Below are 27,529 nucleotides of genomic sequence, written 5' to 3'. Positions count from 1 at the left end.
CATACGGTTACCAAGGACAGGTAATTTATCCTGCCACTTAGAATATCAATAAATGTTAAACTAAAGATGTGATTTTTAAAAGATCAGGAACTTCCCTGGCGGTCCAGTGCTTAAGACTCCGCGCTTCCACTGCAGGGTTCAATCCCTGCTCAGGTAACTAAGATCCCGCATGCCACATGGCCAAAAAAAAAAAAAAAGGATCATTTTGGTAGCAAAACTGACAACAGGGCTTCCCTGGTGGCGCAGTGGTTGAGAGTCCACCTGCCGATGCAGGGGACACGAGTTCGTGCCCCAGTCCGGGAATATCCCACATGCCGTGGAGCAGCTGGGCCCATGAGCCATGGCCGCTGAGCCTGCGCGTCCGGAGCCTGTGCTCTGCAATGGGAGAGGCCACAACAGTGAGAGGCCCGCGTACCGCAAACAAACAAACAAACAGACAGAAAACTGACAACAAATCAGAGATGGGTAAGACTGGAAGCAAGAAGACAAACTTTTGAAAAGCTAAGCAAGTAGTAGGTAGAAATAGTCTAAACGTGAACAATGGGAACAATGACAGCAGGGATGGAGAATGGGAAAGATACTGTACTGCATATTTACTGAGAAACATTTTGGAAATGAGATTTTAAAACCCACTAAACAATCAAATTAGATGAAGAGGGAATAAAGGGAGGGAGAGATAAGATCAAGTTTTCAAATTTGCACAACTGAATAATTATTTAAGTAATCGGTTTTTTTTAAGGAAGAACAAAAGCGGCATTTCTCAATATGAAGTTACCTTCGTCTACACGGCTGTTTTGAAATGTAATTTTTTTTTAAGTTTCTAGAAAAAATGATTTCCAACATTTCCACAGCCAAGATTGGCAGTACAAATTGTCTCAAAATGCATTCTGTTGCTGCTGGTTTGTTGCCTTCTCTTCCTAAACTTCCCACCAACTGCTTTTTATTATTGTTGTTGTTGTCATGTTTCTTAATTGGCATTTGTTGGACATCAAATAAAACATTTACACAATGCTGCCTTCTTAAGGGAAAACACAGAAACCTACAAAAACTTGACCATTCTTTGCTGATTGTAGAGGAAACAGAAGATTGACTTTAAATATAGGAAAAACAAAGTAAGACAGCCTATTTTGCCTACAAACAAATCTCAGTTCTTTCCCACCCTTTCCTCCAGCCAGAGAGCAAGAAAGTGAAATATCACGTTTAGGAAAATGCAGCTATGATTTTGAGGCAGAAGCGAGCTGGGGAAGGGAGAGAAAATATTTTAGGACGTCTAGACTCTGTAAGTGTTCTAAGGAGAGAAAAGGAGGAATGCATTCATCTTTTGCCCTCCCTTTCTAATGTCCCCTTGGAGACGCACATTACGGCTACCCTGGGCTTTAAACATTTCACAAACATCCTCCCCCCCCAGATGGAATTGACCCCTCATTCCCTTGTGCCCCACCTATTCTCTGGACAAATTTCTAACAGAGAGTCTGGGACGCCTTATAGCGTCAATTATTGTGTGGTCCACAGAGACTGAATGCCCCCCAACACCACTCTTGATAGTGGGTTCTTTGAAGTCTTGGTCATATGTGCATCCTCAACTTAGCTCAGGGCCTGATATGGACAATAATGAAACAGTGGAAGCCACTTAGTAGCACCAGGCAATCTGGATAAAAGGTGAGGGGAGACAAGGGAAGCTGGTTTGTTGGAAACAGTTTTTACTTATAATTTGTATTTATTTGAGTTGGTTTAGAGGAGTTAATAGAGATTAAGAGGCTAAATCTCTTGGGCCTCCTTCCTCAATAAATGTTGAGGAAAAAGTAGCTTCTCAAGACTATAATCTCCTTGAGGTCAGGGACTTATTCACCTGCATATCCCCAATGTTGAGAACACTGCCTGGGACACAGCAGCCCACAGTGAATGTTTGTAAAACTGATTTGAACTGAGCTCCTTGCTTTTCTCTTGTTGCCGTTGACCCTTGAACCATGCAGGGTCAGGGGCACCCACCCTAGGCAGAGTGGAAAATCTTTGTGTAACTTTAGAGTTGGCACTCTGTATCCAAGATTTCCCCATCTGTAGCTTCAATCAACCACGGTTCGGATAGTATTGTAGTAGTCTATTGAAAAAAAATCCAGGTATAAGTGGACTTGCACAGTTCAAACCCTCACTGTTCAAGGGTCAACTGTATTCCTCTTTCCTGGAATGATCTTTCCTTTTTTCTCTGCCTGGGGAAATTTTTACTGATAATGCAAGTCTCAATTTGAATGTCAATTCCTCTTTGAGGGCTTCTTTGGACACCCACCCTATGCCAACAGCCAGACAGAACTAATCTCACCCTTTACTATGTCCCATAGCAGATTACACACTCCTCGAATACAGATAGCAGTTATCTCACAATGTCCTTAATGAGGTCATACACAATGTATTGTGATCATGTATGCAACATTGTCAGGACATGTTTTAGGAGGACAACTCTATCTGCTGGGACCAGGATGGATGCCATGCTGGAGTCAAGAAGCCCACAGTCTGTAAAAGTCTAGAAGAGAGAGGATGAAGACTAGATGAAAGCAGAACTAGATGAAAAGGAAGATGATGGACAGGAGAAATGTTAAGGGATTAGAGAAAGGGAGGAATCAAGGTGGACTCCAGATTTCTAGTTTAGGAACACTGGAAAAGGTGTTGGTTTGGGGAAACACAGATAAATGTAATGTTGGACATGTTGAATTTGATGTATGTGGCACATCGAGGTAGAAATAGGTGTTCAGCAGGCAAGTGGATATACAACTTTGGAGCTCAGGAAATAAACCTGAGCTAGAATTATACATTTGAGAGTTTTAATCCAGAGATGGTAGCTAAAGGGAATTCCCTGGCGGTCCAGTGGTTAGGACTTGGCCCTTTCACTACCGAGGGCCCAGGTTCAGTCCCTGGTCAGGGAACTAAGATCCCAACAAACCTCTTGGTGTAGCCAAAATAATAATAATGATAATGAATTAAAAATTAGAAAAAAGAAACAGAGAAGGCATGGGAAGCACTGAAATCACCCAGGGAATGTGTACAGAGGGTATGGTTCAGGAGGGAACCCTGGAGGACAGCAACATTTAAAGAAGGGGAAAAGAAAAAGAGAGAGAGAAGCCAAGAAAAAAGATTGAGAATGAACAATTAAGACTAGAGGAAGAATGAGAGGGTTTGGGGAAGGCAAGGCTAAGGAAGACTTTTTCAAGGTCATATGCAAGAAATGAAGACACCTCCTCACCTGTAGACTCTATTTATAATGTTATTGGCAGATACAGGGGAAAATGAGGTGGGGAGACAGGGAGTAGACTAGATAGTGAACTTTGAGAAGATGATGTAGTATGAAAGGCGAGAGGGCAGAGCCCTGTGAAATGAAAAAGAATTTGCAAGTAGCAATGAGAGCCTAGCTGAGTTTAAGGATACAAACTATCAGCAGCACTCATTTATCTGATTGTGGGACCTTTTTTGTTCCCAGCAATTCTTAGTAACTTGACTGTAAGAACAGAGGAGGCACATAATTGGAATTATCCAAGGTTGAGGGGATTTAGAGGGTAGGTATGGCAAAAGGACTGGGAAGAAAGGAGTTGAGAGTATTGGTTGAATACAAGTTGAGAGGTCATGAGATCTTAGGCTGATTGTGGCAGAAAAGGAGGATACATTAGGAGAAAGGAGTCTAGAGGATCTCCTCTGAGGTTTGAGAGGTTTAGTGGGATTAAGAGAGTTTAGAGGAAAGAAGCTTATAATCAGAGGAGTTTCAGGTTTCAGCTGTGGAACTGTTCCAGGTAATAGAAGGGTAAGTATATAGCCACAGGAGTGGAGAGTTGAAGTGTGTGGAGAGGTATAGAAGTCAAGGAATTGTGAGGCCATGATGCTGGAAAGTTCATTTACATGGAAGTTGAAATTACCCATTTGATGACAGGGGTTGAAGCTGAGACGAAAGCTGTGGGCCAAGGGCCAGAACTTTTTTTTTTTTTTTTGACTGCATTTGGTCTTCATTGCTGCACGTGGGCTTTCTCTAGTTGCGTTGAGCGGGGGCCACTCTTCATTGTGGTCCGCGGGCTTCTCATTGTGGTGGCTTCTCTTGTTGCGGAGCATGGGCTCTAGGTGTGCAGGCTTCAGTAGTTCTGGCACGCAGGCTCAGTAGTTGTGGCTCACGGGTTCTAGAGCACAGGTTCAGTAGTTGTGGCGCATGGGGTTAGTTGCTCTGCAGCATGTGGGATCTTCCCGGACCAGGGATTGAACCCTTGTCCCCTGCATTGGCAGGCGGATTCTTAACCACTGCACCACCACGGAAGTTCAGGGACCAGGACCTTAGTGAAGGAAGTTGCTCAATGACAACAATGATAAAAGGAGACTCCTCTGTGATTCCCAAACTTTCCCAGGGGCCTAAGCAAAAGACTAAAGAGGCTAGGTTGAGTTTTATAAATTATTTGTGGATATCAGTTAACTATGATATCCCTTCACATGACCAGCATGGATTTTCTTCAGTTGCTGCAGCAATACAATGTCAAGAACTTCTGGGAATTTATTGGTAAGGAAATAATCAGATTTATGTGCAAGGATCTTGTTTGTAGTACTGAAACCCTGAAAACAGCCTATATGCCCAACAATACGGAAAATATTAAGTAAGTTATAATAGATCTGTATGATGGGCTGAAGTACAGTCATTAAAAATTGAGATATAATGATAAATGAAAAAATTATAATGCAAAACCATACATATGTATAAAATGGTTAAAAATTGTGTATATATATATATATATATATATATATATATATGGGTCATACAGTAGTTCTATTTTTAGTTTTTTAAGGAACCTCCATACTGTTCTCCATACCCTGAGAAAACCATAATTCAAAAAGAGACATATACCACAATGTTCATTGCAGCACTATTTACAATAGCCAGGACATGGAAGCTACCTAAGTGTCCATTGACAGATGAATGGATAAAGAAGATGTGGCACATATATACAATAGAATATTACTCAGCCATAAAAAACAAAATTGAGTTATTTGTAGTGAGGTGGATGGACCTAGAGTCTGTCATACAGAGTGAAGTAAGTCAGAAAGAGAAAAACAAATAACATATGCTAACACATATATATGGAATCTAAAAAAAATGGTTCTGATGGACCTAGGGGCAGGACAGGAATAAAGATGTAGATGTAGAGAATGGATTTGAGGACACAGCAGGGGGTGGGGAAGGGTAAGCTGGGATGAAGTGAGAGTGGCATGGACATATATACACTACTAAATGTAAAATAGATAGCTAGTGGGAAGAAGCTGCATAGCACAGGGAGATCAGCTTGGTGCTTTGTGACCACCTAGAGGTGTGGGATAGGGAGGGTGGGAGGGAGACACAAGAGGGAGGGGATATGGGGATATATGTATACATATAGCTGATTCACTTTGTTATACAGCAGAAGCTAACACAATGTTGTAAAGCAATTATACTCCAATAAAGATGTTAAGATTATATACATAGTATGATTCTAATTTTATTAAAAATGTGCATATCTTCCCAGAAGACTATAAGGATATACAGGGACTTCCCTGGTGGCACAGTGGTTAAGAATCTGCCTGCCAATGCAGGGGACATGGGTTTGAGCCCTGGTCCAGGAAGATTCCACATGCCTCGGAGCAACTAAACCCGTGCGCCACAACTACTGAGCCTGCACTCTAGAGCCTGCGAGCCACAACTACTGAGCCCGTGTGCCACAACTACTGAAGTCCGTAAGCCTAGAGCTCATGCTCCGCAACAAGAGAAGCCACTGCAATGAGAAGCCCGCACACTGCAATGAAGAGTAACCCCCGTTTGCCGCAACTAGAGAAAGCCCGCACGCAGCAGCAAAGGCCCAACGCAGCCAAAAATAAATAAATAAATTTTTTTATTTAAAAAGAAAAAAGGATATACAGAAAAACATCTGTAGTTAGTTTGTGGGATTGTGGTTGACTATTTTTTTCTTTATAATTCTTTTGTCTTTTCCAAATTTTCTACAAGTAACATTGTATTTATAATGAGAAAAAATGCCATTTTGTGAAGGCGTAAAAAAAGATTACAATAAAAAATACCAAGTATTTTTTATGCCAGCTCTGAATTTTCCAGGTATTTGTCATCTATAATCATAATATGCCTGCCTTCTTGAGGAGCTGGAATAAACCAGCATCACAGTTCAAGCAGTGATATCCTATCAGGTCTTGCCAGAACAGCCTTCTACCCCAATCAGGAGCCCTGCAGAATTCCTCATTCTCTATCTGTCTAGGTCTCCACATGAGCTGACATGACATGTCAACTGCAAACTTGGAGACAAGTCACTTTAGCCAAAAATTTGCAGTGTATTCATTCACTTTTTTCAGGAAGTAGCCTTCCCTAGCACCAGTTCTGAGTCAAGCCCTGGACCGAATGCCGAGGACAGAGATCAGTCATGCGTGGTTCCTGTCCTCAAAGAACACAATGTGTTGCTGCAGAGGACAATTCATGCTAAACCAGTGGTGAGGAAGGGTGCTATGGGAGCACAGGGGAGACACATAAGCCAGTCTATTGACAGGGTAGAATGTATCAGTCTGCACAGGAAACAGATGGCCTTTCCTTTCCATGTCCACTGCTACCACCTTGGTTCAAGCCTGCACCATTTCATGCTTGGATCACTCTCATAGCTTGGAGTTATCAACTCCGCTATTGCTCCCTTCAGCCTGGCCTTCACACTAACTGTGGGAGCCATTCATATTTCTAAAGAAAAGATAAAATTTAATTCCTTACTTTTCAGTCTTACTCTTAGAGTCACTCCTCTCCCCATGTCCAAATATGACACTAGTTTCCTAAATTCATCTCATTGTTGATCTGTGTGACATCTTTGCTACTTCTGCCCCCTCTGTGTTAAATGTCTTTCCTCCTCTGTGTTTGTCTAAAAAATACCCACTCATTTTAGGGTTTCTGCTAAAGTGTCTGTCATGTCTTTTACAAAGATTTTCTTTTTTTTTTAAGACTACCCCGCCCCCTCCACCTATGAAGATGTTCTTGATTTCTCCCACAACTAGTTAGATTATCATTCCCTCATTTGAATGGCTACTATAGCACTTGTAACACTTTCTTGCATTTATTGGTTTACGCATCTGCCTTTTTCATTAGATTAGAAACTCTCTAAGGGCAGGAGTTTTTTATTTTATTCATCTCAGTATCCAAAGTACCTAGCCCAGGAGTTGGCAAACATTTTCTGTAAAGTGCCAGGTAGTAAATATTTTAGGCTTTGCAGACCAGACATTCTCTATCACAACTACTTAACTCTGCCATTGTAGGGCAAAAGCATAAATGAATGGGCATGGCTGTGTTACAATAATACTTTATTTACAAAAATAAGTAGCAGGACAGATTTGCCTTTGAACCATAGGTTGCTGATCCCTGACCTAGTGTATGATGGACTTACAATAACTACTTAATGAATTTCTTTGGAATGTAGAATGAAGTGGTAGAGGCAAGATTTGTATCCCATTACATTTTGTAGTAGATGCTAATGGTTTCTTGTCCATTTTTTCTTGGCATTCACGTCTACACACTGAAAGCCACTTACAGGGAATACTTGCAGCTCTTTGCCTGAAGGTTTTACTTTTTTTTTTTTTTTTCTGTCCAGAGAACACACTTGGCCTATGGGCAGAGCAAGCTAGGCGTTTCAGAGATTTAATGTCACAAGAAGCAGTTTTTAACTCAATGATGGATGGCAAGTTGGTGGATAATACCTCAGCTTCCTCACCCCTCCATTGAGACACCCTGAATGTGTCTTATACTGTGTCCCAGAGTCCCCCAGCATAATTGAGCTCCAGTGGGCTACCATGGTAACTAGCTTGATAATGTATATATTTTTGGCTTTCTTCACTCCCCTGTCTCACTACCCTACTCCCACCCAGGTTTCCTGCCATCACATCCTAAATAAGTTACTTGGATTCCAACCCAAACCAAGAAACGTACTACTACAACTAAACATTCTACTACACCACAATGTTTAGCCAGAAGACCCCTGCTAAAATGTTTTTGTTACCTGTGAAAGTAACATACAAATTATTAGTACCCCCTAAAATATTGGCACAGAATAATCCAGCTATCATTAAAAAGGAAAAGGAAAGGAAAGGAAAGAAAAGAAAGGAAAAGAAAAGAAAAGACGGAGAGCTTTTAGAGACTGGGAGATAGAACAGGCTCTGCTATAAACCAGCTGTGTGATCTTGGGCAAAACACTTAACCTCTCAAACAAAGAAACTTTGTTCCCTTCCTGGGAAATAGGGGCAATATCACTTCACTGGGTTTTTGTGAAGATGAAATAAGACAAGGTATTAAAAATGTCTTACCATGTCCCCCAAATGGAGCTCTAAGATGGTTTTCTCTCCAAGTCTAAAATCTTTTTCTTAGTCCTTATTCTCCTTGGCCTCAGTTGACATTTTTTGTATAGGTATACAATGTTGTTATTCCTAATACTGTTTGTTCATTATCTTTTACACCTGCATATGGCTTTTCTCATTTATATTGCTAGCTTTCAAAGGCGGAGACTTTATCTTATGCTTATTTATAATTAAATGAAGTCATATATTTGAAAATGGTTTGCAGACTGCCAAGTGCTTTGTTATTATTCACCTCATTCCATCAACATGTTTTGAGTACCCACTGTATGCCAGTCAATGTGCCACACATTCGGGATACAGAGAGAAGTAACTCTCATTCAAGAGTTTAGTGAAGGAGACAGATTATGATGGTATATAAATAATCATACAATGAGATGTGTTAGGGGAGGGGTATGATGGAAGACTTTGAAAGCTCCAGTAATGTAACTATTTACCTGAGAGAGACAGTGACAGAACTGAATTCCAGTGCAACCTCCACCCTTTACTAGCATGGGACTTTGGCCAAGATACTCAACCTTTAGACCTCAGATTCTGAGAACTGAGAATAAGAATACCTCCCACACAGAATTGCCCTGAGGATTAAATAAGATGATAAATGCAAAGAATCCAGCATAGTACTTCTACATAACTGGTGTCCAACACCCAAGTGCGTTCCTTTTTTTCCTTTCTTTCTAGGGAAGGTAGGAAGGCTTCCAAAGGAAATAGCATTTGAGCTGAGCTTATCAACATGAAAACTTTGCTTTCTTACTCAGGGAGGAGAAACAAACACTAGTAGATTAGCTAATAGGAATAGGTACTCTGGGGTTTCCCAGAATGAAGAGGGGAAGAATATTCCAAGCAAAGAGAACAGTATAGGTAAAGACATAATGTTTTGAGACTATGTATGGTGCATTTGGGGAATGGCATATCCTTCCAGGTGGGGTAGGGTGAGGTAAACCAGTGAACCCGTGGTGGGAGATGGGGCTAGAGAGGGAGACCTGGGCCAGACTGAATACCGTTTGCAAAGTTCTTTTCCTTCTGATATCTATTGTTTAGAGTTTAAACTTCCAGCTAGCCCTGCAGAACTGCAGACACACTGTTTTTAGACAGAAAAAAGTTCTCACAGGTTCATAGGGTTCCAACCCTTAAGTGGAAGCATATCAATTACAAAGATCTCACCTCCTATCTAATTCCCAAGACTACACAGTGATTTCCAAAGCATGGGCCTTGATGCATAATTTTTGCATTCACTCCGTAGCTTTGTAATTAAATCTGCAGAGGATTTGGAGATACACAGCAATACTGGTACAACTCCTTGCACAAACAAGTTAATGGTGCATAAACGCACCATATGGGAGTAGAAAATTAATGATTTTCAACACTCCCCTATCTATATAGCTAATGATAGATTGGGTTATGAATGTAATTAAGTGGACCCAGGGCATGTATGTACTGACAAATAAGATTAAAAAGCATGTGAACTGACAGAGCCACACAATCCTTCCTGACCCAAATTTCTGTTACAGTCAGAGTCTGTACCATAGATTCCAGCTTTCTGGTATTTATTATGTATGCTCTGAACTGTTCTCTAGGACATCTGGTGGAAGAAATCTGATAGTTGTCAAGTGTTCACTGTATTCTGGCACTGTGAGGATAATTTCACATTCATATTACTGAGTGCTTACTCTTTGTCAAGTGCTCTAGGTATACAATGGAGAACAAATCAGACTTGGTTTCTGCCCTCATGTAGCTTCTAAGTATCTCAAGTAAACCTCATAACGACCCTTCAAAATTAGAATTTTAAAGAGAAGGAAATGAGAACTAGGTGAGGTCAGTAATTGGCCCCAGAGCCAACTTATACTTTAGGCAGAGTAGACATAGTATTCAGGGCCCAAGAAAATGTTTTAACATTAATTTCTTTTTAAATCAGAATTTTAAAATGAATATAATAATAATGAATATATAATAATGAATCCAGCCTGAATTATATTTGTCTTTATGCCATGCAGCGATGCACATATATTTAAATACTTTTTTTTCTTAATGGAGGTTGGGGCCCATGAGGGCAAAAGTGCCTAGGGCCTACAAAAGTCATAATATGGCCCTGACTGGCCAAAAGTCACACTGCAGGTAACGGACAGAACAAAGTCAGGCAGGCCCTGGTAAGCCTGACATCCCATTTGATTAGATGCATCTAGAGGGTAGAAACTGTGCCTTCATTCCTCTCCTGGTACCTGGTTCCTAGGGTTAGCTCAATAAATGCTGAATTAAATTGTATTAAGTCACCCCAAATAGCTTTATACAGTGAACAATGAACAGTAAATTCTTACAGATTGAAGAAAACTCTGTGAATGCTGCAAAAATCATGTGGGCCTACCCATCTGGAAAATAAACCTGTAAATGAAGCCTATGCATTTTATCAATTTGTAGAATCTTGGAGTCAAAAGATTAAAACACAAATTTTTCTTTCCTTGCAAACAAAGATGCTTATCTTGTACTATATATTGGACCTCTGACAAATCTCTGATGTCAGCATGGTGTCCTAAAGATAAATATAATTATGTATATAATAAAAAAATTTAAATCCATCCATTCATTTAACATTCAGTCTGTTAGGAACCGAGAATATAACAACAAAGAAGCTACAGTGCCTCTGAGGAACACATGTTTAACTTAATCTACTTGTTTCACAAAAAATGAACAGAGTCTGTGGGAATGTTACCAAAATAGTACGGGTGATTCCAGTTTATCAGAATTGAAACATAATACAATTTCTCACATTTTGAGTATAACAAAGGTAGAGGTTATTAGTGTTAAGGGAGCACTCCTAATGCTTATCATCTCACTTTCCTTTCAAAACCCTGAATCCCACCAGTGCCTAGAGCAGCAATTCTCAACTGTAGACCAGTTTTGCACACAGCCCCCAGAGGGACATTTGGCAATGTCTGGAGATATTTTTAATTCCCACATTTGTGGGGGAGTGGAGAGTGCTAGCGGTATCTAATGAGTAAAAGCCAGGGATGCAGCTAAATATCCTATGATGCAAAGGAGAGACGCCCCACAGCAAAGAATTATCTGGCTCAAAATGTCACTAGTGTTGAGGTTGGAAAACCCTGGCCAGAAGAACCAAATCCAAACTCCTGCTGGCATTCAAGGCCTGGACCTTGAATTTGGCCCTTCCCACCTTTTCACTTTATCTCCTTGTGTCTTGTTCTCTGGACCCTCCATCTTCCCAGGAACCTTATGCTCCAGCCCGATCAGACAATTTAAAAAATTTTAAAGAGTGATTAAGCATTGAGCTCTAAAGTGAGGCAGACCTGGCTGTGTATCTAGGCTTTACAACCTGTCAACTGTGTATCCTTGGGCAAGTTACCCACCATCTTTAAGACTCAGTTCCTTCTTCTGTAAAGTGGAGATAACAGTAGTTATTGTTTTACAAGGATTGCAGGAGATGATGCAAGTAAAGCCATTGGACGCTGTCTGGCACATCTTTACGACTCTGTGCCCCTGTGCTCCTGCTGTTCTTGTCTTTCGTGTGTGTGTGTGTGCGCGTGTGTGTCTGTGTATGTGTGTGTGTCTGTGTGTGTGTGTGCCCACATGACTTGTGGGACCTTAATTTCCTGAGCAGGTATTGAACCCAGGCCCCTGGCAGTGAGAGCACCAAGTCCTAATCACTGGACCACCAGGGAATTCCCATTCTTGTCTTTCTTAGGGCACCATACTCAGGCTTCCACATTCCAAGTGAGTTGCCTAACGGTCTATCTCTCCAGGGAGCTCAAGAATTCCTGGAGGCCAAGGACTGGGTCCTCTCTGCCTTTGTCTCCCCTTTGGTGCAGCATCCTGCCCACAGCAGGTGATCAGGAAATATTCGTTGAATTGCAATTCTGGCACTCCCTTTAAGAGAAGACAGCCCTGCTCTAATTACAATAGCCCGGAGACAGAAACAACCTAAGTGTCCATCATCGGATGAATGGATAAAGAAGATGTGGCACATATATACAATGGAATATTACTCAGCCATAAAAAGAAACAAAATTGAGCTATTTGTAATGAGGTGGATAGACCTAGAGTCTGTCATACAGAGTGAAGTAAGTCAGAAAGAGAAAGACAAATACCATATGCTAACACATATATATGGAATTTAAGAAAAAAAATGTCATGAAGAACCTAGGGGTAAGACAGGAATAAAGGCACAGACCTACTAGAGAATGGACTTGAGGATATGGGGAGGGGGAAGGGTAAGCCGTGACAAAGCAAGAGAGAGGCATGGACATATATACACTACCAAACATAAGGTAGATAGCTAGTGGGAAGCAGCCGCACAGCACAGGGAGATCAGCTTGGTGCTTTGTGACAACCTAGAGGGGTGGGATAGGGAAGGTGGGAGGGAGGGAGACGCAAGAGGGAAGAGATATGGGAACATGTGTATATGTATAACCAATTCACTTTGTTATAAAGTAGAAACTAACACAGAATTGTAAAGCAATTATACTCCAATAAAGATGTAAAATAAATAAATAAATAAAAAGATTCACGCATCCTAAAAAAAAAAAAAGAGAAGACTGCCCTGCCAATGGGTAAAAAACCTAGAATTCTGAGGGAAGCTCTTTGAAACCCTTTCTTTAGGAGCCAGTCATTGGTTTCCTTTGCTGCCTCCATTTTCTCTGCCCACCTCTCAGGGTTGGGGTTCTCCCGGGCTGGGGTACTTGCATGATTCTTGGCCAATCTCCCCTCCCTCTTCTAAACCATCTCATCTAGCTATGTGGCCTAAAATACCACTTATATGACCCCAAATTTATACTTATAGCCAGGACCTCTTCTGTGAACTCAAGATTAATATATTTTAACTGTGAACTCAATAACCTTAATTGGTTATATATTGACATCCTCTACTTAGCACACAGAAACCAAAGTGATCTTTTTAAAATATAAAACTAATAATGTCACTCCCTTCAAGGGTTTCCCACTGCACCGGTTATAAATTCTTCCCATGGCCTACAGGCCCATTTAAAACTCTTGATTTCTCACCTCTTGACATTGTCCTCCTTGCTCACTCTGCTCAAGCCACATTGGTTGTCTTTCCAATGTTCAAATAAGACAAACTTATTCCCGTTCTCTGAGCCATTGTCCTTGATGTTGCCTCTGCCTGGAACACTTGTCTCCAGATCAATACATGGCTTCTCATTCAGATCTCAACCAGTACCAGTCCTGAAGAAGACTTCCCTCTCTTCTCCCAGCCTATCAGCCTTCCCCCATCTCTCTCCAACTCTCTAAGTCATAACCTTGTTTTGCTTTTTTGAATGCCTATCATTCTATATTTGTTTGCTTCCTTAATGATTTTGTCTACCCCACTAGGAAGTCAGCCCCACGAGAGCAGGAGACTTGGCAGCCTTATTCTCCACTGTATATCTTCAGTACCTAGCCCTGTGCCTGGCACACAGTAGGACGTCAATACATAGATATTGAACAGATAAATAGTTGAATGAAGGTGCAGTGAAGGCACTGGAATGAGAAGGCTTGAGTTCTAGCCCCTGTTCCATCTCTGTGTGACCTTGGCAAGTCATTTTGTCTCTCAGAGTCCGTAAAGTAAGTCTCACAAGATAACACTGACCTTGTAAGGCTAATGTGAGGATCAGATGCTATGACGCATGGCAAGTTCTTGGTATAGTGTTTAGCACGCAATATGGTGATCAATTAATATTGGTGCTTTTTTCCCTCTTTGAGCTTCACTTGCCTCAAATAAGGGAAATGATACCGATTGCATGGTATTGGGTCGTTGTAGAAGTGATATTAAGTTACCAATCTTTCCCTCCTCTGGGCCTTTGCACACAGTATTCCTTTTGCTCCTCTCTCCCCATTTCTTCCTGCCTGGCTAACCTTTGTTGTCACCCACTTCAGGAAGTCTTCCTTGAGACCTCATGCTGATTTAAGGCCTCTTCGGGGCCCCCTCAGGCCGTGGGTGTTTCTGTTAGACAGACATCACACTGTCATTGTCCTGCATAGGCCCTGTGGGTGGATGGGTAGACGGAAGGAAGGATACAGGGATAGAAGGAAAGAGGGATGGAAGGATGGAGGGACAGAGGGATGATGGAAGGAAGCATGTGACAGCAATGCAAAACAGGTTGCACCACCAATGAGCAGGCTCGCGGGACCCCAGAGGCCAGCCTGAGCTGGCCCTGCCATGCCCCCACTCCCTAGGGACCCTGCCCTGTAGCTCCCTCAACACTTGGTCGCCTTCCCCCCACCTCCATCCTCCAGCACTCTCAGCGCGTGGTCCCCAGTCATTGGCTGCGGTCATTATTACCCCCAAGGCCGCAAATGAGAGACAGTCAGGTGCGGGGTGTAGGTGAACTCAGCCATCGCCCTGGGGCCCGGGCAGAGGCAGCAGCAGAGCGGAGCACCTGGCTAGGCTAGCGGCTTTCCGAGGCTGGGCATGGAGACCCCGAGCTCCGCGAGATGAAGGGGCTGGCGCTGCGGCCACTGCTGCTGGCCACCTGCGTGCTGGGGGCACGAGCGCAGCGCCGGGCCTACCTGCGCGAGGAGTTCCAAGATGGGGGTGAGACGCTCGGCGGAGCGGGAGGGGATGGGGGGCGAAGGTAGACGGGACCCTACCTGCTCCTCCTCAATCACCTGCCCCAGCCGTCTACAGTTCAAATCTCTGCTCCTTCCTTTCTGACTGTGTGACCCTGGGCTAGTAGTTTACCCTGTCTACATTTTAATTTCCTTGCCTATGAAACGAGGACAGCAAAAGGCATCTTGCAAAAATTGTTATGAGAATTCAATGAGATAAGATATGTAAAGCATCTCCCCTGGTATGTAGTAGGTATGCAATAAATGCTTCTTCCCTTCCCTTCATCCAAAAAACAGAAGTGAACTCTGGAGGGAAAATATGAGTGCTAATTGTGATAGTAAAATTTTGTGTTTCATAAAATATCAGAGCTCAGAGGATGTAGGAGATCTCATTGCCCAGCCTCCTCCCTGGAATGACTCAGGAATATTAGAGAATTAGGGCTTATTTACCTAAGGACAGATGTTCAATGGTACTGTTTCAGCCCACAAAATACTCTTCGTGTGTGTGTGTGTGTGTGTGTGTGCGTGTGTGTGTGTGTGTGCATGTGTGTGTGTAAAATGTGATTAGTTGTTTGAGAGTGCAGTGGATAGGGCACTTGCCTAGGAATCAGGATTGCTTGGATTTGAGTCTATATTCTACCGTGAAAGTGTGCATAAACCCTTTCCCCTTTCTGAGATTCAATTCCCTAATATGCAATACAAGTAACATTGTGTTGAGAACAAGCTGCAGAGGTGGTGCCGAGGAAGGAACGAATAAGCCCAGGCAAGGGGACCGGGCAGGAAAGTGTCAGGGAGAAGGTGAAACCCAAGCAGGGTTTTGAAGGATGAGTAAGAATTTATCTGGGGGGCAGGGATGGAGAGAAGTGTGTTCCAGGCAAGAAGAACAGCATGTACAAAGGTTCCCAGTTATGACACAGTCAGCAGTGGCATCTTCAGGAAACTGGAAATTGTGAAAGGGAGGGTGGTTGAGGGGAGGCTGGAGAACAGGCAGGGGCTGGATCAAGGGGACTAAGGAGCCTGGCCTTTCGCTGAAAGCAGTGGAAGCTAGTGAAGATGGCAAGCTGGGGAGAACAAGATCTGGCCTGGGTATTAGAAAGAACATATCAACAAAAATGTGGAGAGTGTACTGTGAAACTGACCAAAGTTGAGACTGGAGACAAAAGCACCCCAGAAACAAGCAAATAAAAAAACTATCTGGGAGGCTATGGTAATCTTCTTGGTGAAAAGTGGAGAGGCTTTGGGGAGGGGGTTGGTAGGGGGTATGTGGGGAGATAGGGGAAGGGGCGGACAGGAGAGATGCTTAGGATTTGGCTGAAGGGTGGGATGCAGGAAGCCCTCAGCTTCACTGACTGGCTGTGGCGGAACCTTTTGACAAGGCACAAGCCTCTTCCAAGTGTAGGTTGCTGGTCCCCCATTTCCCGACTGACCTCAGCTATCCTATGCAGTGAACCCTGTGAGGCTAAGCTTCTGACCGTTAGCTCCTGCCCCACCTGCCCACCCCCACCTGCCTGGGGTGGCTTTACCCACAACACAATTCTTCCTGTCAGAAGGCAGAGAACATGCACAGATCTGCAGTCACTTCCCCAAGGACCGAACCCTCCTTGCCCAGTGTGGCAAGAGTGAAATTCCCAAGGGTGTTATTGACAAATATTTCTGAACTACTCCTTGGAGTCAAAAAAAAAGGGGCTCTAAGTCCCAAACCCCAAGACAGTTGATCATGAACAAAATCCAGCACCTTATGTGCAGAAAAGGCTGCTCTGCCTGATATCACCTCCTCCAGGAAGCCTTGCCTAGGCCTCCGCTAAGTCCCTCAACTTCTATGCTTCCTTTGTGTCAGCCCTACTCACATTATGGTTGTCATTTACCCGATTCTCCTCTGTTTCCAGTGTCAAAGTCAGTGCCTGGCTTAGACAGGTGCCCGGTAAAGGATTATTGAATGGTTGGGGATTCCCTGGTGGCACAGTGGTTAAGAATCCGCCTGCCAATGCAGGGGACACGGGTTCGATCCCTGGGCCGAGAAGATCCCACATGCCGCGGAGCAACTAAGCCTTGCGCCACAACTACTGAGCCTGCGCTCTAGAGCCCGCGAGCCACAACTACTGAAGCCCATGTGCCACAACTACTGAAGCCCACGCACCTAGAGCCTGTGTTCCACAGCTAGAGAAGCCACTGCAATGAGAAGCCCGCGCACCACAACGAAGAGTAGCCCCTGCCTACCGCAACTAGAGAAAGCCCGCACACAGCAACAAAGACCCAACGCAGCCAAAAATAAATAAATTTATTTTTTAAAAAAGGATTAATTGAATGGTTGAGTTGAACTTTCACACACTCACACACACACACGCACGCATCCAAAACTCACATCCCATGAAGAAAAATCATGTTCCAAGCAATCTTCCTACAGTAGGACTTAGAGACGTTAATTTTTGATATTCAGTGCCTACTTTAAAGGAATCAACCCAAAATGTAATTATAATACTGAAAGGAGAGAGATCAGAGAGATGTGCTGAGGGGCTAATGCTACTCATGACTGCGGAGGGTTGGGTGGTGGGGTCACCAGGGTTCTGAGGCTTATCCTCGGAGTAGAAGACCCAGAAACCAAATACTGTTAGGGTACTCAGACCTGGGAAGGTTTAGATGCTGGCTTGTTCTTCCAAACTCATATGAGGCTGGTATACAAACCAGATGTGCATAAATTCATGAGCATCTCAGACTTAACATGTCTAAAGCAAACTCTTGTGTCCTCCTCCAGACTTGCTCTTCCCCTGGTTTCCTCCATCTTAGTAAGTGCCCCAACCATTCACCTGGTCGTTTAGGTCAAAAGCCTTAAGAGTCATCTTTGATTCCTTTTTTATTTATTTTCCCCTCATCGAATCTAGCAACAAGTCCAATTGACTCTACCCTCAAATTATATTCTGAATACGGTATTTTTTTTTTTACCTCTCATATTGCTGCCCATGCTAGTCCAAGCTATTATCACCACTCATCTGGACTATTGCAGGAATTCGAGTGTCTTCTCTGCTTCTGTTCCGGCTACTCCATAGTCTCTTCTCATCTAAATTTCATACTGCTCCTTTTGAAATATAAATCAGAGTGTAGCATTCTGGAACTTAAAAATCACCACTGTCTTTCCTGCATTTTTTTTTTTTTTTTTTTTTTTTTTTTGCGGTACGTGGGCCTCTCACTGTTGTGGCCTCTCCCGTTGCGGAGCACAGGCTCCGGACGCACAGGCTCAGCGGCCATGGCTCACGGGCCTAGCCGCTCTGCGGCATGTGGGATCTTCCCGGACCAGGGCACGAACCCGTGTCCCCTGCATCGGCAGGCGGACTCTCAACCACTGCGCCACCAGGGAAGCCCCCACCACTGTCTTTCTATTAGATTTAAAATAACATCCAGGCTTCTCATCATGACCTCCGTGATCTGATCCCTGCCTGTCTCTCCAATCTTATCTCCTGCTTCTTCATTACATTCTAGCCACAGTGGCTGTTCTTTCTTGCTGTCTCTCAGACACTCCAGGCTCAGTCCCATCTCAAGGCCTTTGAACTTGCTGTGATTTCTGCCTGGAATATTCTCTCAGATCTTCACATGGTTTACTCCTTCTCATCATTCAGGTTTCTGCTTAAATGTCTCCTTAAATGTCGGAGGGGCTTTTCTCGTTCACTCTATCAAAAATTATCCCCCCATATACATATCTATCCCTTTGTATGATTTAATTTTTTTAAATCAACCTTTTTGAGATATAATTTATATACATAAAATGCACCCATTTGAAGTATATCATTCACTGAATTTTGAAAAATATAAACACCTGTGTGACCACCACCACAAGTAATATATAGAACATTTCCATCACCCCTGAAAGTTCCCTCATGAACCTTTGCATGCTTAATTTTTCAGAATACTTTTCACTGTTTGATGCATTTCTTGTTTACATGTTTATTCATTGCCTTTCTTTTTCTCCTCGCTATTAGATTCACTTCCTGAGAACACAGTGCTTCTCTGTTGTGTTCATTGCTGTATCTGTAGCCCGCAGAACAAGCACATAGCAGATACTCAATTATTTTTGAATGAATGAATGAATTGCACTGGGAAATGACTCTTTCAAGAGATCAGAATGCTCATACTAGCCAAGGCAAACATTTCCTCGTTGTCAGGGACCCAGGAAACCAAATGCAATGAGTCAGAACTTAATCTTTGATGAATGCTTATTGTGTACCAGTGGATTTTTTTCTTTATACCTTATTTTATTGAATCTCTCAACAGTTCTGTCAGAAAGGTGATATCTCTCTTTCACTGATGAGGAAACTGAGGTTCAAAGAGGTTGAGTGACCCTCCCAAGTTTACACAGCTAGTGTCAAAAGTGGTTTGGAGGCCAAATAGGCAAACTGGAAATCATTCATTGCATTTTGCAGTTAAGAGACCATTTCACGACCCAGAGGAGTGGTGGGGGTGGAAGGCTGCCTGGGAAATGAACTGGACAGCCGTGGCCTATGTTTTGGAGGATCCCGGCTGAGAGAGGAAGTCATGTAGGGCTCAAGTAGGTAATTTGGGATGCAAAGGGAAAGTGAAGGTGGAAGGTTTGGATGACACAGTGGGGCTTTTGCAGAAAGGCAAATGGGCAGGGGAGGAGTGAGCAGAAAGGCAAATGGTCGAGAGGAGTGAGCAAGGTGATGGATCCACATCTCTATCAACTTTACAACCCCTGCACTTGGTACAGTGCCCGGCTCATAGAAAATGCTCGTAAAATTCTGTGGAAAGAAGGATAGAGGGAGGGAGGGAAGAAGGAAGGACTGTGAGAATTAGATAGGAAGGAGACAGTTGACTGGAGAAAAATGGAGGGCATCAAAGAACAGGTGTACTTTGAGTAACAGAGCGTGAGAGTTGGAGGATAGAAAGCCACAATCATGGAGGGGAGAGTTTGGGTTTGAGATTTCAGAGGTGGAGCAGTTTCTGGTCACGATAAGGTCCAAGGTGTGAATGTAGGGGCAGATGGCTAAACTGGAATGGGTGGAAGGTCACTGGAGATGGGGTGTGTTATTAATAATTGGAAACATTCAGAGACAAACCTAAATATCCATCAGCAGGGGCCCAATGAAGTGAAGTATGATACAGCCATATAAGGTTTGGCAAGTTCTTAATGTCATGGGGAAGTGTTTATGATCTAAGCTTAGTTTTAAGAGGTACAAAACTACATATAAGGCATATATTGTCACTATGTAAAATATATTTGTGCATAGAGGAAAGGAATAGATGAAGATACACCAAAATGTAAATGGTAAATAATGGAATTTCAGATAACTTTTTTTTTTTACTTTATTTTCTACAATGAACCTGTGTTACTCTTTTAATTAAAAACTATTAAAAATGAAGAGAACTGTTCTGTCTTTCCATTTCTTTCTGGAACTGAATTTCCTCCTTTTGAACTCTAGCTTTTACAGCTAAACTGTACTTGATGCCTTAGGTAACCTTTATTAAGCATAGTTTTACTCACTAGGCATGATGCTTTACACGCTCCAGTTCTCACCTCCACTCTGTAAAGTAATTATTTTTCCAGTCTACAAACAGTATAACTGAAGCTCAGAAACACTGCGTAATTTGTCTGAGGTCACACAGCTCTTAAATGGCAAAGTCAGGATTTGAACCCAGGACTGTGTGATACCAAAGCTGATTTTTCTCACATTACTCCTTCTCCCCACCCCACTGCCTCCCATGAATCTGGTACTTGAAGGTCTTCTAGCTCACATCTTTTTTTTTTTTTTTTTCGGTACGTGGGCCCCTCACTGCTGTGGCCTCCCCTGTTGCGGAGAACAGGCTCCGGACGCGCAGGCTCAGCGGCCATGGCTCACAGGCCCAGCCGCTTCATGGCATGTGGGATCTTCCTGGACCAGGGCACGAACCCGTGTCCCCTGCATCGGCAGGCGGACTCTCAACCACTGTGCCACCGGGGAAGCTCTCTAGCTCACATTTTAAGTAGTGCCTAGCAACCCCAAGAAAGGTAAAGCTTAGATTCTTTGAATGTCAGAACTGAAAGGGCTCTGAATGCTCACCTAGCCCCAAATGGCCTCCTTCTCCCCATTTACAGATGGGAAAACTGAGGTCCAGAGAGAGGATATGACATAACAGGACCATTTATGGGTTTGTGGCAGAGCTTGAGTCAGGCTCCTTTCTTTCTGCTGTTTTCTCAGACTATTCCAGGCCACATTGCAACTTGGCAACTAGAGGGTTTTTAGAATTCAACCCTCTCATTGTACAGATGGGAAAACTGAGACCTAGAGAGGAGAGGTGGTTTTCCCAAAGTCACGCAGTGAGTCAGCGGCAGCGATGTTTGTTGAACCCAGGTCTCTTACCTCCATAAAGGATGCACTGGCCACTTATGCAAGCTGCCAAGTGTCAGGTGGCCAGCAGGTAATCATACCAGTGGCCTCAGGGACGACATGAGCTTTTGGAATCTCAGACTTCGCATTAAAAAAAGGGCACATTAAAATATGCAGGAATTGTGGTTGATTGAATTGGAGAATCATTGAATTAGTGACATAAACAGGTGTGAGGGGGAGAGCTAATGGTGACAGCAAAGGCCATTGTCAAAGTACAAAATCAGACAGAAAGAAACCGGAATTCAGATGAGGGACTGAATGATGCAGAAGTCACAAGGGGTGTGTGTGTGTGTGTGTGTGTGTGTGTGTGTGTGTGTGTGTGCGCGCGCGCGCGCACGCGTGTATGTGAATGTTAATTCTGTCAGTTCTCAGACTTGACCATGAAAACTTGGCTGAAGAGACATTCTGAGACAAAGGACCTCTGTGCCCAGCTGGCTCGGACTTGCTGAGGACAGCCCAGCAGGGCTGGGGAACAGCCTGATGCTCAGGCTTATGACTGATAAGCTATTGGGACCATCTGTGGATTGTGGATACTTGGACATGCTGGGCCTGAGGAAGAATCACCCTGGACAGATGCCCAAACCCAAGAGGCCTGATCCAGCTGGCCTTTCCAGGTCTCAAGTACAAACTGATGGCAAGGATCTCTCCAGAGGCTGCAGGGATGTGGAGGTGAGAGCAGGAGCCGTTGTTAACATACAGAAAAGAAAAAAAAAAAAGGCTGGAGGGAAATATAGCAAAATGTTGACAATGGTCATCTTGGGAGGTAGATGATGGATATTTTTACTGCATATTTGCTTCCTCTGGGCTTTCTACATCTTCTACAATAAATTATTTACTTTGAAAATCCAAGAAAAATAAAATAAGAAAAGCAGATGATTTATTTGTCTGTCTCTCTGTTTAGACCCTGAGCTCTTTGAGGGATTATGTCTTGTTTGTACCCTGGCGTCTAGCACTCACACTGGCACAGTATAGGTTCCCTGCAAAAATGTAAGTGAAGGACTTTAATTCTATCATAGTTCAAACATATGGCCTCTTGTTTAATGTTCACTTTCTTAGCAAACTTGACTATCTGCTTCTTAGGGTATAGTTGATTAGAAATGACAGCTTAAAAAATGAACGGAGGACCCACTACAGTGTCCATTCAATGACAGCAAAAAAAATAATTTTAATAGTTATTATTAATCATCATCCTGATATTAATTAATAATAATTATTACTATTATCTTAATTAATTTGGTCCTCATGCCAATCTATCATTCAACAAATTTTTATTGAGTACCTACTATGTGCACAGTGTTCATTTCCTTAAAGAGTTTAAATATAATCCATATTTACAGATGAGAACATAGATTCAGAAAAGTGATTGACCCAAGATTCTTATCCAGTGCTATTCACCACCCCATAAGGCTTTTTACTAGTTGATAAATATCTGAGTGACTATGGTCTATGTGGCAGACATGCAGTTAGACTGGTAGACAGAAAGAAAGGAAAGGAAGTGAACAGGTAAGTTGGCAGGCAGGTAAGCGGGACGTAGGTCCACCGGTTTCACAAGAGCTGGGTAGATTGCTAGAGGCAAACACACTGACCTCAGGGAGAAGTGAGTGCTCACAGCTGAACTGCAACAGCGGAGACAGAAAAATTTCAAAAAAAACTCACACTTCTGCTGTACATTACAGCCTAGTACAGAGCTTGAGTCTTCAAGAAACTTAAAACTTTGTTTAGGATTCTCTACATAATGGGTCAGGGTCTTCTATAATGTCTATAAAACTTTTCCATTGAAAATGGTAGACAAAATGTTGGTACCTGAAGAGGTAAGCTTTAGTTTATCTAGAAAATTCTCCTTTGCAAAATATAATCTGATGATGTTGAATAAATGCAGCAGATATGTATTTTTATCTGATTATGCAAGCATTTTCTAAAGGACCTATTCCGTTCCGGGCTCAGGACTAGATGCTGGGGAAGGCACAACTTTTACCTTCAAGGCTACAAATATTTCTCTCTTTACCTTTGATATTATGTATCTTTGTATACATATACACATATACAGATTCGGCTTCAAGTATACTTATTGAGCACTTACGATGTGCCTGACACTGTGTTGCATGCTGTTTCATTTAATCCTCCCAGAAACGATGAGGTAGGTAAAACCTTTCTACAGAGGAATAAACTGAGCCTCAGAGAGGCTAAAGATCCTGCTGAAGCTAGGGGAAGAGATGAGGCCCTAGCCCAGTCTTCTGATTTGAACTACACCACAAGCCAGGCATCCTGGGAGGTGCATTTTGGAAATGAATTCATTTGACAGAAGAATCATTGTTAGTTGGCCTCCTTGGTTCTGCATCTTTACAGATGTGGCTGTGATTATGTGTATTTATCGGCTAGATGTGGGAGCACCCAAACACCTGTTATTTTTTGTTGGATGGATCTCTGGGGACATACAGATATTTGAACAGTTTGAAGGAAAGATTTAACAAGGAAAAAAAGGTGGTAGCATCCAATCTCGGTAAATACACTGCTCTCTTGCTCTCAACTAATAAGAGCTCTCATTGATCGGGCCCCTCTGCCCTGCAAAACCATACAGTACTGCTTGCATTTCCCTTGAAATACCATGCTGTTTCATGCCTCAGGGCCTTTCCACATGCAAGGCATTCTGTTTGGAACACTCACTCCTACATTTTCTTCTTTTTCAGTTCTTCTTCAGGCATGCCTTCTCTGAAATCTACCCTGACTCTGGAGGGCAGTCAGTGCTTTTCTGAATTTCACTGTCCTGTGTGTCTCTCTATCACTCCCCTTACCACACTGTATTGTAATTGTTTACTTGTCTGTCTTTTCAGACTCTGAGCTCCCTGAAGCTCGTAGGTCCCTGGAGGGACATGGTCAGATTCAAGTCTGTGCCCCTGGTGCCTGGCATAAAATGAATACTCAAGAAATATTTGTGAATGAAGGAGTAATGAGCCCAGGACCAGAGTACAGTAGAACTGAGCTCTAGTCTCAGCTCTGTAACTGGCAACTGTGTCCATGAGCAAGTTGCTTCCTTCTCTTGGCTTCATTTTCTCTATACACAATACAAGGAGGTCAGGTTAGTGACCACGAAGGGTCGTTCTGGCTTGAGCTTTTTATGATGTTAAGATGCTATGATGTTAAGAGGAAAAGTATAAAACATTAAAATGGAACTTTATTAACCAGGTGACATTATTCTCCTAACAAGAAAGGCTCCTTATTTGAGGACATCTTAAACTGTGGCAAGTTAGATTAGCATCAGTACTGTTCACCCAGAAAAAATGATTAGTGATAAGAAGTTCTGAGTTCTGTTCTAACCTCTCCTACCATAAAGTTCAAGGTGAAAGCTGTAAACTGTTTCAACATACATGCCAGGCTCAATTAACATTTGTCAAGTGGATTAATAAATGAGTCAATCCATTTGTAAGGCTGAGAATCTATGGCATAGGCAAAAGGCATGACCATGCATCCATTCAGTCATTCAGCAAATGTTTTGGTGATTTACTCTGTGCTAGAAACTGGGGCACAAGGGTTAGTAAAATAGTTATGAAACTTCTCAGTCTGGTGGGGAAGACAGACATTCCTCAAACTATACACAAATAACTTTATTACTTACAAACTGTAAAGTACTATGGTTGATTCTTACATTTGCTGTACACTCTTTAGGTTATAAAGGACTTTTCACACACATGACTTCATGGGAAGCCGTATAGTATAGGGATCAAGAGCACGGATTTTGATGTTGCAGAGCCCTGGGTCCAAGCCTGCTTTACTCATCTAACTTACAAACTTTGTTCTTGGACAAGTTTCAGAGTTCCACTCTCCTCATCTTTTGAATGTGGGGAAAAAATAGGACATTTGTCACAGAGCTATTATTGGACTACAATGAGATAATGCATGTAAGGTCCTCTGCACAATGCCTGACATGTAGTTGCTAAGCAGTAGCTATTATTATGATTACACAAGCTTTTTCTCTCCATAACACTTTTCCCTGCATCCCCCTCTCCTTCCAGAGAAGAGGCAGTATTTGAAATCAAACAGATTTGGGTTCAAATCTCAGGTGAACCACTTACTAGGTGCAAAATGGAACTAATAATACCTATCTTAAAGCATTATCCATGGGAGTAAATGAGGGGAAATTTTCAGGGAGCCACACAAGGGTCTAACACATAATAACAAATCTTTTGACTTTGACATCAATTCTTACCCTTCATTGCGTCAACTATGGTCAGGGAAGCAGGATCCATTTCATTCAAGCCACAGCAACTTGAGGCAGGAAGAATCTCCTGGGGCCCCTCCCTCAGGAGTGATGGGTGAGGTCATCACTGAGACGTTCTGGCCTGTGTAACACGAAGATCTTGGGAGTGACAGGGGAAGACAAGAGAAAGCAAGCCCCTGGGCCTCAGGAAGGGAGGTCGTTGGTTGTTAGACTTGAGTAATAGGAGTCAACAGAGCCAACTCAGGGTGGCGTTATTAGAGGTATGTTGATATGGGGTTTTCATGGGCAGAGCTAAGGCAATAAACCTAGATATTGGGTAGTTGGATTTGAGAAAGAGAAATGCAGCAGCAGGGAGGAGACAAAATAAAGGCTACCCTCAAGGCCTCTTCCATCTCAAGCTGCCAAATTGCCCCATGACTCTGGGACTGTGGTGGGTCCAGGAAGTGGGAGTCAGCAACTCTGAGGCATAAAATCAGAGAGGCACTGAATGTTTGGATGGAGTGCCAGGTCCCAAAAAGAATGCCTCTTTGTCTATATGCCATCTATGCCAAAGCAAAACAAATTTATCACCCTCTCCTTGAAACTGCAGAGGAGAGTCTAAAAAGTTTAAGCAATAAAAAAGGGTAAATGGAAATTGATTGTTCAATATCATCATTACTAATTCAAGAAGTATAAAATGATATTGCTAATCTCTTTACCTGGTAAGCTAATTTTATTATTTTATTTTACTAAACATAAATATATATAAGGGCTCAGGCCCCCAACCGTATTTTCCATCAACTTTTATGAGAGTGTCTCATGCCTTTCAAACAAACATTCCTGTAGTGGTTTTCAGGGTTTCACTTTCATAGGGGAGGGTGGGTTAGAGCATTAATGGAACACTGATCATATGGCAGTGCATAAATGGTGGGGTTCAGGCATCAGATAGTGAGGGGGATTTCAGGAATACTGGAGTAATATATTTTATTTTACTTTTAATTTTATTTTATTGAAGTATAGTTGATTTACAATGTCGTGTTAGTCTCAGGCGTACAGCACAATGATTCAGTTGTACCTACATATATATTTTTTCAAATTCTTTTCCTTTATAGGTTATTGGAAAATATTGAGTATAGTTCCCTGTGCTATATAGTAGTTCGGAGTTACCTTTTGATATCCCGTCACTGTTCCCATAAGACTTGATCAGCCTTGGCTGTATTTCATTGTCCTTAAAAAACACAAACCATTTTTATATGTTGCTTTTTTTCTTCTTTAACTCCATAGATGGATGGAAAAAAGATGGGTTGAATCTAAACATAGGCTGGATTATGGTAAATTTCAGCTCACTGCAGGAAAATTTTACAGAGACAAAGCATAGGGTAAAGGTAATTACTACAATTTAAGAACATACTTGCAAGAGGGAGGAGATATGGGAACATGTATATGTATAACTGATTCACTTTGTTATAAAGCAGAAACTAACACACCATTGTAAAGCAATTATACTCCAATAAAGATGTCAAAAAAAAAAAGAAATACTAATTTACTGGGAAAGTTCTGACTTTTATACAACTGTTTTTATTTGTGATTACCAGTTCACTTCTCTTTCTTAGAATAAAGAGAAGTAGTAGAATGTGAAGAATAAAGTCTCCACAAAAATAATAATGTCTTTGTTGAGTAACAGGTATTTAAAAGTTCTTAGACACATTATCCCCATTAATCTTCCTAATAACTTCATGAGATGGTTACTATTATGTTCCCAATTTTTCAGGGGGCCTCAGAGAAGTTGAATAATTTGCCCAAGGTTATATTCACAGCTGGCAAGAGGTGGGGCTGAGACCTGATTCTAGGTCTGACTCCAGGACTGTGTTCATTACCCCGGACCATACTACTTTCCCCAACCCTAGGATTTTTTGAATTTAACACTCTGCACTCGAAACAGGGGAAAGCACTATGTAACCCCCAAATACTGCTCTCCCCTGGAGCTGCTTGCTACAATAGAGAACTGAGCAGACAGACCTAGAAC

The 27,529-nt window shown here is 42.5% G+C and overlaps 1 pseudogene; it reads left to right on the top strand.

Moving 5' to 3' along the window:
- The first annotated feature begins 14,820 nt into the window (after positions 1 to 14,820).
- LOC136127052 (calreticulin-like) overlaps positions 14,821 to 27,529 on the top strand; it is a 33,985-nt pseudogene continuing 21,276 nt past the window's right edge.

This window comes from Phocoena phocoena, chromosome 1 (genome assembly GCF_963924675.1).
Source record: "Phocoena phocoena chromosome 1, mPhoPho1.1, whole genome shotgun sequence".
Lineage (NCBI taxonomy): Eukaryota > Metazoa > Chordata > Mammalia > Artiodactyla > Phocoenidae > Phocoena > Phocoena phocoena.
This window is presented reverse-complemented; position numbering and strand designations above follow the sequence as displayed.